Source organism: Lygodium microphyllum, chromosome 30 (genome assembly GCF_053477565.2).
Source record: "Lygodium microphyllum isolate KBCC chromosome 30, Lygodium_microphyllum_v1.1.10, whole genome shotgun sequence".
Classification (NCBI taxonomy): Eukaryota; Viridiplantae; Streptophyta; class Polypodiopsida; order Schizaeales; family Lygodiaceae; genus Lygodium; species Lygodium microphyllum.
Window position 1 is genome coordinate 150,001 of NC_141164.1, and position 7,500 is coordinate 157,500.

The following is a 7,500-nucleotide window of genomic DNA, read 5'->3' on the forward strand; positions in this document are numbered from 1 at the left end:
TTAGAAATGGCACGCGACGGCGACATTCAATCTTTTATGTGTCGCCTCCATGTGCGCGGGGTTTAGGGTTCGCGTTTAGTCGCGTCCTCCGTGGCATGAGCGGCATGGCATGCCGCCATGCCTCGCTCTTGAGCTCTCTCGTGCCACTTTCCGAGTATACAAGAGCTCTTTGGAATTCCTTTGTGTTTGTGGTGCGGTCACACCAGCGCTAATACACCGGATCCCATCAGAACTCCGCAGTTAAGCGCGCTTGGGCCAGAATAGTACTGGGATGGGTGACCTCCCGGGAAGTCCTGGTGCTGCACCCTTTTGCATGCTTGTTTCGAGACCGTGGCATGGAAATCCCCTCGGATCACGTCTTGACTCTCCAACGCTGACATCGTGGTAGGAAACCCCCTCGCCTTGCCATGACGCGGCGCCTCCTCTCCTCGTCGTGATTGTCTTTGCGTACGTCGTGCCTGGCCCCTCCCTCTGCCTCGCTCTCACGTGATACCCCCTCCTCAAGATGCGAGGTATTTTGGGAGTGGAGGGTGTGCCATGTTGTGGGGGGGTTCGGTGGAGCGGGGTTTTCCGAGGAGGGAGGGCGTGCCATGTTGCGCGGGCGGGTTGTTGGAGCGGGGATTTCTGAGGAGGGAGGGTGTGCCATGTCGCGGGGGGGTGCCATGTCGTGGGGGGGTTTCTTGAGGAGGTCCGTCGGGGGGTGGAAGGTTCCATGTTGCGGGAGGGGGTCGTGTGCAGTGGGGTGTGTGTGCCATGTCATTGCGGAGCGGGATTTCTTAGGAGGGAGGGTGTGCCATGTCGTGGGGGGGTGAGGTGACGTGCCATGGGTCGAGCGGGGTTTTTGGAGGTGGGGTGCGCGGGGGATGCGCCGCGTCGTCGGGGGGTGCGGTGGGGTGGAGGGGTGTGCCGTGTCGTGGGGGGGTGACGCGGGGTGGGGTGGGTCAAGCGGGGTTTTTGGAGGCGTGGCGACGTCGTGTGGATGGAGCGGGGTTTTTCGAGGTGGGGTGCGGGGGGGATGCGCCGCGTCGAGGGGGGGTGCGGTGGCGTGTGCCGTGACGCAGGGTGGGGTGGTGTGGATGCAGCGGGTTTTTCGAGGTGGGGTGGGGTGGTGTGGATGCAGTTGGTTTTCCGAGGTGGGGTGCGCGGGGGCGTCGTGGGGGGGTGACGCGGGGTGGGGTGGGTCGAGCGGGGTTTTCGGAGGCGTGGCGGGGTGGCGTGGAGGGAGCGGGGTTTTTCGAGGTGGGGTGCGGGGGGGGCGTCGTGGGGGGGTGCGCCGTGTCGTGGGGGGTGACGCGGGGTGGGGTGGGTCGAGCGGGGTTTTCGGAGGCATTTGTGGTGTGGCGTGGAGGGAGCGGGGTTTTTCGAGGTGGGGTGCGGGGGGGGCGTCGTGGGGGGGTGCGCCATGTCGTGGCGGGTGACGCGGGGTGGGGTGGGTCGAGCGGGGTTTTCGGAGGCGTGGCGGGGTGCTGTGGAGGGAGCGGGGTTTTTTGAGGTGGGGTGCGGGGGGGCGTCGTGGGGGGGTGCGCCGTGTTGTGGGGGGGTGACGCGGGGTGGGGTGGGTCGAGCGGGGTTTTCGGAGGCGTCGCGGGGTGCTGTGGAGGGAGCGGGGTTTTTCGAGGTGGGGTGCGGGGGGGTGCGATGGGGTGGGGGGGTGCGCCGTGTCGTGGGGGGTGACGCGGGGTGGGGTGGGTCGAGCGGGGTTTTCGGAGGCGTGGTGGTGTGGCGTGGAGGGAGCGGGGTTTTTCGAGGTGGGGTGCGGGGGGGCGTCGTGGGGGGGTGCGCCGTGTCGTGGGGGGGTGACGCAGGGTGGGGTGGGTCGAGCGGGGTTTTCGGAGGCGTGGAGGGAGCGGGGTTTTTCGAGGTGGGGTGCGGGGGGGCGTCGCGGGGGGGTGCGGTGCGGTGGGGGGGTGCGCCGTGTCATGGGGGAGTGACGCGGGGTTGGGGTGGTCAAGCGGGGTTTTTGGAGGAGAGGTGGGGTGCTGTGGAGGGAGCGGGGTTTTTGGAGGTGGGGTGCGGGGGGGCGTCGTGGGGGGGTGCGCCGTGTCGTGGGGGGTGACGCGGGGTGGGGGTGGTCGAGCGGGGTTTTTGGAGGAGAGGTGGGGTGCTGTGGAGGGAGCGCGGTTTTTCGAGGTGGGGTGCGGTGGGGTGGGGGGGTGCGCCGTGTCGTGGGGGGGAGACGCGGGGTGGGGTGGGTCGAGCGGGGTTTTCGGAGGCGTGGTGGTGTGGCGTGGAGGGAGCGGGGTTTTTCGAGGTGGGGTGGGGGGGGCGTCGTGGGGTGGGGGGGTGCGCTGTGTCGTGGGGGGTGACGCGGGGTGGGGTGGGTCGAGCGGGGTTTTTCGAGGTGGGGTGCGGGGGGGGGATATGCGCCGCGTCGTGGGGGGGTGCGGTGGGGTGGGGGGGTGTGCCGTGTCGTGGGGGGGCTGACGCGAGGTGGGGTGGGTCGAGCGGGGTTTTCGGAGGCGTGGAGGGAGCGGGGTTTTTCGAGGTGGGGTGCGGGGGGGCGTCGTGGGGGGGTGCGGTGGGGTGGGGGGGTGCGCCGTGTCCTGGGGGAGTGACGCGGGGTTGGGTGGGTCGAGTGGGGTTTTCGGAGGCATTTGTGGTGTGGCGTGGAGGGAGCGGGGTTTTTCGAGGTGGGGTGCGGGGGGGGCGTCGTGGGGGGGTGCGGTGGGGTGGGGGGGTGTGCCGTGTCATGGGGGAGTGACGCGGGGTTGGGTGGGTCGAGCGGGGTTTTTCGAGGTGGGGTGAGGGGGGGTGGGGGATATGCGCCGTGTCGTGGGGGGGTGCGGTGGGGTGTGGGGGGTGTGCCGTGTCATGGGGGGGCTCACGCGAGGTGGGGTGGGTCGAGCGGGGTTTTCGGAGGCGTGGTGGGGTGGTGTGGAGGGAGCGGGGTTTTTCGAGGTGGGGTGCGGGGGGCATCGTGGGGGGTGCGGTGGGGTGGAGAGTGCGCCGTGTCGTGGGGGGGTGAGGCGGGGCACGGTGGGTCGAGCCTGGTTTTTGGAGGAGTGGTGGGGTGCTGTGGATGGAGCGGGGTTTTTCGAGGTGGGGTGGGGGGGGAGGCGCCGCGTCGTAGGGGGGTGCGGTGGGGTGGGGTGGGGGGTGTGCCGTGTCGTCGGGTGTGACGCGGGGTGTCGCGATGCCCCCTCCCCCCCACGATGCCCCGACATGACGCGACGCGCCCCCTCCCCTACATAACATGACAACCCCCCTCCCCCCCCCCCATGACATCCCCCCATCCCCCATGACACGACACGACGCGATGCGCCCCCCCATGACGTCCCCCCCTCAAAAATTCGCCTCCCCCCTCCACACACACCACCCCACCCCTCCCCCCCCCTCAAAAATTCGGCCCCCCCATGACATCCCCCCCCACCCCCCATGACACGACGCGACGCGACGTGCCTCCCCATGACACGACACGACGCGACGCGCCCCCCCCCTTCCCCCCTCAACACACACCACACCATGTCGCGACGTGCCGCGCCCCCCTTCATGACATCCCCACCCCACCCCCCCCCCACCCATGACACGACACGATGCGACGCGCCCCCCCTCCCCGCCCCCCCATGACACGACACGATGCGACGTGCCACCCTCCCCTTAACACACACACCCACCCAACGCAATGCCCCCCCCCCCCCCAACACACACCACACCATGTCGCGATGCACCCCCTCCACCCCCCCCCCCCCCCCCCGTGCCCCATGGCCTGACACGACGCGACGTGCTCCCCTCCCCTTAACACACCCACCCACCCTCCACGACGCCCCCTCAATAATTCGCCCCCCCCCCCCCCTCAACACACACCACACTACACCACCCCTCCCCCCTCCAAAATTCACCCCCCCCATCTCAACACACACCACACCACGCCTCCCCCCCCCGTCAAAAATTCGCCCCCCCCTTCAAAATGCGGCTTTGTCCACGGTGTGGTGTGGTGTGTATTGGGGGGGGCGCCGCACGTCGCGACATGATGTGGTGTGTGTTGAGGGGGGAAGGGGGAGGGGGGGGCACGTCGCGTCGTGTCGTGTCATGGGGGGTGGGGGGGATGTCATGGGGGGGCGCGTCGCATCGTGTCGTGTCATGGATGGGGAGGTGGGGTGGGGATGTCATGGGGGGGCGCGTCGCATCGTATCGTGTCATGGATGGGGAGGTGGGGTGGGGATGTCATGGGGGGGGGGGGGCGGCACGTCTTGACATGGTGTGGTGTGTGTGGAGGGTGAAGGGGGAGAGGGGGGCAGGTCGCGTCGTGTCGTGTCATTGGAGGGTGGGGGGATGTCATGGGGGGCGCATCACGTCGTGTTGTATTATGGGTGGGGGGGGATGTCATGGTGAGGGGGGCCGAATTTTGGAGGGGGGGGGGAGAAGGGGGGAGGGTGGGGGGGCCGAATTTTGAAGGGGGGCGAATTTTTGAGGGGGGGGAAGGGGTGGGGTGGGGTGGTGTGTGATCAGGGGGGGGCGAATTTTGGAGGGGGGGAAGGGTGGTGTGGTGTGGTGTGTGTTGGGGGGGGGGCGATTTTTTTTTGGGGGGGGGAGGGGGGTGGGGTGGTTTGTGTTGGGGGGGGGGGGCGAATTTTTTTTGGGGGGGGGGGGAGGGGTGGGGTGGTGTGTGTTGAGGGGGGGGGCAAATTTTTGGGGGAGGAGTGTGTGTTAAGGGGGGGGGGGGCGAATTTTGGAGGGGGGGCCGAATTTTTGAGGGGGGGGAGGGGTGGGGTGGTGTGTGTTGTGGGGGGGGGGGGGGGGGGGTGGGCGAATTTTTGGGGGGGGGGGGGAGGGTGGTGTGGTGTGTTGAGGGGGGGGGGGGCCAATTTTTGAGGGGGGGGGGGGGGAGGGGGGGGAGGTGTGTATTGAGGGGGGGGGGGCGAATTTTTTCGGAGGGCGGGGGGGGGGGGGGGGGCAAATTTTGGAGGGGGGGGAGGGGTGGTGTGGTGTGGTGTGTGTTGAGGGGGGAGGCCCGATTTTTTTGGGGGGGGGGTGGGGTGGTGTGTGTTGGGGGCGGGGCGAATTTTTTGGGGGCGGGGGGGGGAGGGGTGGGGTGGTGTGTGTTGAGGGGGGGGCGAAATTTGGAGGGGGGGAAGGGGAGGGGTGGTGTGGTGTGGTGTGGTGTGTGTTGAGGGGGGGGGGGGATTTTTGAGGGGGGGGGGGATTTTTGAGGGTGGGGGGGAGGGGTGGTGTGGTGTGTGTTGAGGGGGGGGGGAAATTTTTGAGGGGGGGGGGGGGGGGAAATTTTGGGGGGGGGGGGGACGGGTGGTGTGCGGTGGTGTGTGTTGAGGGGGGGGGGAGGGGTGGTGTGGTGTGGTGTGGTGTGTGTTGGGGGGGGGGGGCGAATTTTTGGGGGGGGGGGAGGGGTGGGGTGGTGTGTGTTGAGGGGAAGGCGAAATTTGGAGGGGGGGAAGGGGAGGGGTGGTGTGGTGTGGTGTGGTGTGTGTTGGGGGGGGGGGATTTTTGAGGGGGGGGGGGGGAGGGGTGGTGTGGTGTGTGTTGAGGGGGTGGGTGGGGTGGTGTGTGTTGGGGGGGGGGGGGAAGGGTGGGGAGGTGTGTATTGAGGGGGGGGCGAATTTTTGGGGGGGGGGAGGGGTGGTGTGTGTTGGGGGCGGGGGGGGGGGGGGGGCGGGGGGCAAATTTTGGAGGGGGGGAGGGGTGGTGTGGTGTGGTGTGTGTTGAGGGGGGTGGCCGAATTTTTTGGGGGGGGGGTGGGGTGGTGTGTGTTGGGGGGGGGCGAATTTTTTGGGGGCGGGGGGGGGAGGGGTGGGGTGGTGTGTGTTGAGGGGGTGGCGAAATTTGGAGGGGGGAAGGGGAGGTGTGGTGTGGTGTGTGTTGAGGGGGGGGGGAGGGGGGATTTTTGAGGGGGGGAAGGGGTGGTGTGGTGTGTGTTGAGGGGGGGGGGAAATTTTTGAGGGGGGGGGGAAATTTTTTTGGGGGGGGGGGAGGGGTGGTGCGTGTTGAGGGGGGGGGGGCGAATTTTGGAGGGGGGGCGAATTTTTGGGGGGGGAAGGGGCGAATTTTGGAGGGGGGGCGAATTTCTGGGGGGGGGAAGAGGCGAAATTTGGAGGGGGGGCGAATTTTTTGGGGGGGGGAGGGGTGGGGTGGTGTGTGTTGAGGGGAAGGCGAAATTTGAAGGGGGGGAAGGGGAGGGGTGGTGTGGTGTGGTGTGGTGTGGTGTGTGTTGAGGGGGGGGGGAAGGGGTGGTGTGGTGTGTGTTGAGGGGGGGGGTGGGGTGGTGTGTGTTGAGGGGGGGGGGGCGAATTTTGGAGGGGGGGAGGGGTGGTGTGGTGTGGTGTGTGTTGAGGGGGGGGGCCAATTTTTTTGGGGGGGGGGGGGGCAAAATTTGGAGGGGGGGGGGGGAGGGGTGGTGTGGTGTGGTGTGGTGTGTGTTGAGGGGGGGGGCAATTTTTTTGGGGGGGGGGCAAAATTTGGAGGGGGGGGGGAGGGGTGGTGTGGTGTGGTGTGTGTTGTGGGGGGGGGGGATTTTTGAGGGGGGGGGGAGGGGTGGTGTTTTGTGTGTTGGGGGGGGGGGGGAGGGGTGGTGTGGTGTGTGTTGAGGGGGGGGGGAGGGGTGGGGTGGTGTGTGTTGGGGGGGGGGGGGAGGGGTGGTGTGGTGTGGTGTGTGTTGAGGGGGGGGGGGATTTTTGAGGGGGGGGAGGGGTGGTGTTTTGTGTGTTGGGGGGGGGGGAATTTTTGAGGGGGGGGGGGAGGGGTGGGGTGGTGTGTGTTGGGGCGGGGGGGGAAATTTTTGGGGGGGGGGGAGGGGTGGTGTGGGGTGGTGTGTGTTGAGGGGGGGGGGGGGGATTTTTGAGGGGGGGGGAGGGTTGGTGTTTTGTATGTTGAGGGGGGGCGGGGGGAATTTTTGAGGGGGGGGGGGGGTGGGGTGGTGTGTGTTGGGGGGGGGGGGGGGGAATTTTTGGGGGGGGGGGAGGGGTGGTGTGGGGTGGTGTGTGTTGAGGGGGGGGGGGGAGGGGTGGGGTGGTGTGTGTTGGGGGGGGGGGGGGAATTTTTGGGGGGGGGGGAGGGGTGGTGTGGGGTGGTGTGTGTTGAGGGGGGGGGGGAGGGGTGGGGTGGTGTGGTGTGGTGTGGTGTGTGTTGAGGGGGGGGCCGAATTTTTGGGGGGGGAAGGGGCGAAATTTGGAGGGGGGGCGAATTTCTGGGGGGGGGAGGGGTGGGGTGGTGTGTGTTGAGGGGGGGCGAAATTTGGAGGGGGGGAAGGGGAGGGGTGGTGTGGTGTGTGTTGAGGGGGGGGGGGATTTTTGAGGGGGGGCGAGGGGTGGGGTGGTGTGTGTTGAGAGGGGGGGGGAAGGGGTGGTGTGGGGTGGTGTGTGTTGAGGGGGAGGGGCGAATTTTGGAGGGGGGGAGGGGTGGTGTGGTGTGGTGTGTGTTGAGGGGGGGGGGGGCAATTTTTGGGGGGGGGGCGAATTTTTGAGGGGGGGGCGAATTTTGGAGGGGGGGGAGGGGTGGTGTGGTGTGTGTTGAGGGGGTGGGGGCCGAATTTTTTAGGGGGGGGGGGAT

General features: G+C 68.1%; 1 non-coding gene across 1 annotated transcript; it reads left to right on the plus strand.

The window, feature by feature from the left end:
- The first annotated feature begins 189 nt into the window (after window positions 1-189).
- Window positions 190-308, plus strand: LOC148009421 (5S ribosomal RNA). Its single transcript, XR_015689833.1, has one exon. It is a non-coding gene; the product is annotated as a 5S ribosomal RNA (ribosomal RNA).
- Window positions 309-7,500: the final 7,192 nt, after the last annotated feature.